Raw genomic sequence first — 3,518 nt, forward strand, 5'->3', positions numbered from 1 at the left:
AAAAGAAAGAAGGTGGTCAATAATGGTTACCCACCAATGGATCCTGAGGCGGCGGGAGGAATGGAAGGACTTCCAGACAAGACGGAGGAACTCCAATCTCCCGTCGTAAAGGAAAAGCGGAAATGGAAAAAGAAGAAAAATGGGACATTGCTGGCGGTCGATGGTGAACTGCAGGCATGCCCAGAAACTTTGTCGGTGGGATGTGTGCCACCGACAGAGGAAACAGCGGCCCCCTCCAAGAAGGAGGAAAGATGATTTTGTCATCTTCCTCCAGAAGGAAGGGGCGTTACAGAGCTTCGTAAGAAGCTGGATGACCGGAGAGAGGAGCCCATGGCCTGGACAGTGGATGTGGATTGGATGTTAGTATGTTAAGGGTGATGGGCGCCTTCTCTAAGCATATGTTCAGATTTTCATTCCGGGGCCCCGACCTGGACCTGGAGCAGTGCCTAAGGGTAGCGTAGAGCCTGGTCGGGGAGGAAGGAACTTAATTGGCTAAATTATGTGTTTTAAATTGTAAAAACTGTGGTAAGAGGTTTAATACCTCATTTTGTATTTTTCTGAAGAACAATGTTTTAGAGATCCAAAAGTCGGCGGCGCTTTTTGTCTTATCCCATTCTTATCATCTTCGTTTCATTATCATTCACTTCATTAATGTTCTTGTCCAGCCCGCAAAGCTACACACTATGTACAGCCTTTATGGCAAATATAATGAAATAAAGTTATGGCGGTTATGGTGAAGGAGCCAACCCCTCCGGCACCAAAGATAAAAAGCAAAAAGAAAAAAGGAATCGGACAGTGGCGGAGGTGTGCAATGTACTGCCTACGGCATGTCCCGAGACGTCTTCGGTGGGAATCGTGCCAACGACAGAGGAAGATGTGGACCCTCCCTGTGAAAGTAAAGAATATGTGGTGTTCTATCTTAAGGGAGGGGTTGTTGACAGCTTTATAATGAAATGTCTTGCAGGTCAGGACCTGATGGAATCGGCCTGTACTGGAAGCCAGCATTGGCCACCGTAGGTAGCGGCGCTGGAGGTGAAAGAAAGAGATTTCTTTCGAATAGTGGAATCCTGTTCGGAAGGACATTACAGTTATACCTTTTGGTGCCCCGACTTGCGCCTGAGGCATTACCTGCAGGCGGCAAGAGAATTGATAGGGGATGATTGAAGAGACTCGGTGTCTCAGTTTGTGTAAGAGGTTTATTGCCTCACATTGTTTGTTCTTTTTATAGAAAGACAAAGAAGATTTGTAATAAACTAAAGCAAGAGGTTTAATACCTCATTTTGTTATTTTAAAAACAAAGAAAATGGCGGGCGTTTTTTTGTCTCTTCCCATCAATATCATTTTTTCGTCTTTTATTTTCATCATTCATCTCATTAATGTTTCTTATTTCTTTATTGCCCACAAGGGGCTAAACATTGAGGGGACAAACAAGGATTAAATCGACCCCAGTGCATAATTGGTACTTAATTTATCGACCCCGAAAGGATGAAAGGCAAAGTCGACCTCGGCGGAATTTGAACTCAGAACGCAACGGCATCTCCTAAGCAGTTCGCCCGGCGTGCTAACGTTCCTGCAATCTCGCCGCCTTAACATCTCATTAATGTTTCTGTCCAGCCCACAAGCTACTCTCTGTACTGCCTTCATGGTAAATTTAATGAAATAAAGTAGCTTGCTTACCCATGAGTCTTTGTTGTCAGTGTACGCATGCGTCACTGTGTACGCATGCGTACACTGAAGAATCTGCCGCAAGGTAAGACTTTTGTTTCTTGGGTCCAGTGGGGGTTGTTGTCTATGGTTATATTTTTTACAAACAAGGAATCATCACTGGGTCCAGGATGTTGGTCTGCTTGCTGTTCAGAAATATTGTTCACATTAAGTGGGAACTTTTACTCATTATGAGAAGTATAGTTTGGGGGCGTATCCTTCAACCAAAAGTTGTTCACTTTTTTAATAGAGTATGTTTTTACAACTACGTTTACCAATAACTGAAAGCTGTATTTCAAGTGGAGCAGTTCAGGTTCTAATCGGAGTACCATAGGGATTGGAGTACCTGAATGCCCAGAAGAGTTTATTTGCTGTGTTTTGTTGAACTGCTGTTTTCTTCTATTGCTGTTTTCTTCTATTGTTTTTCTCCTCTTCCTTTTGTTAACTTTTGATTTCTCTCTTTTCTTTTTGAAATTTGTGAACTATTGTTTTCGACTTTTTACTTTTTAATTTAAGACATGGCAAAAAAATTCGGTTAAGTTTGTAGAGTGGGAGATTGTCCCACCTAAAAAGTGGCTCAGACTGCAAGAGAAGACAGTGATGTTGAGAATGTATTCAAAGGTTCTTGACACCACTACCGTCTTCTCCAAGCAGATGATTGAGCAGGAGTTGACAGAGCATCTGCCAACCATTAAGTATATCTCTAGGGGTGTCAAATATGCAACAGTGTGGTTGCTGTTTGAGACCCCAGATGAGGTTCGCAGTTTTGTGAGCCAGCCCTTTGAGGGTAAATAAATTTTGTTTCTTCCCACTTATTGTGGGAAGAAATTGACGAGGGCTTGGGTTTGTGGTTTGCCACCCGGAATTGAACCCAAGTGGTTATAGGATACTATCCGTTGGGATCTGGGTGGCAGCGGAGCCAGGCTCCTCAATGTGAAAATTCTTCCTACGGCTGATTGGGTTGTGTCAAAAGCTGTTTTGACCCTGTGGACCCAATTAGCCATGAATCTGGTTATGCCAGATTCTTTGAAAATGGCCTTGATTCTTGAAGGTCGTTCTCACCCCCACCAGGTGTCATAGGTACCTGGAGCCTGGCCATATAAAGAAAAATCCTCAGAAACAAAGCAAGGTCCTGGAGCAGTTGATTGAGACCTCTGTAGAAGAAGGAGCTAAGGCGGCCGAGGAGACGGAGGACTCCTCAAAGAAGGGCCGCAAGAGGAAGGTGAGCAACAATGGATGCTCACCGAAGGATCCTAAGGATGAGGGAGGGGAGGCGAATCTCCTGGTCATGGAGGAGACACACCCTCCTTCAGTTGAGAAAAAAAGAGGAAGAGGAAGAGAAACGGGACATTGCCGGCAGTCGGTGACATAGCACCGGAATGTTCCGGAACCTTGCCGTTAGGGGTTGTGCTACCAGCAGAAGAGACACCGTTGGAGGGAATTGTGTTGCCAACGGTAGAATTGACTACCTCGAACCCATGGGAAGATGAACTATTGGTCTTCTTCTACAGAGGTGGAGAGGTAGAAGAGGTGGTGGAAAAGCACAATAGGGAGTACCTTTAACCTTGACACAGGATCCCGAATGGTCTCTGCAGATAGTTGTGGAGGTCATAACATTGCCCGTGATGTATAGGCGGCAGGGACTCAATGAGAAATGTCGCTTGGGGCCAGGCGACGCCGGCTCGGATCCCGCCTTGGTCTTGAATGAGATGAGGGTGATGGCAGAGTATACGGGCACAAGCGATGTTGGGGAGGAATAGTGACAAGAGGTTGAAAATCCTTAGTGTTATGTTTATTTTAAAATGCTTAATGTT

The 3,518-nt window shown here is 44.9% G+C and overlaps 1 long non-coding RNA gene across 1 annotated transcript in view; it reads left to right on the forward strand.

Moving 5' to 3' along the window:
- Window positions 1-1,176: 1,176 nt before the first annotated feature.
- LOC118768635 overlaps window positions 1,177-3,518 on the forward strand; it is an 18,170-nt gene continuing 15,828 nt past the window's right edge. The window contains exons 1-2 of the long non-coding RNA XR_005004420.1: window positions 1,177-1,187; window positions 2,432-2,435. This is a non-coding gene — a long non-coding RNA (uncharacterized LOC118768635). The remainder of the gene's footprint in view (window positions 1,188-2,431; window positions 2,436-3,518) is intronic.

This window comes from Octopus sinensis, linkage group LG30, assembly GCF_006345805.1.
Source record: "Octopus sinensis linkage group LG30, ASM634580v1, whole genome shotgun sequence".
Taxonomy (NCBI): Eukaryota; Metazoa; Mollusca; class Cephalopoda; order Octopoda; family Octopodidae; genus Octopus; species Octopus sinensis.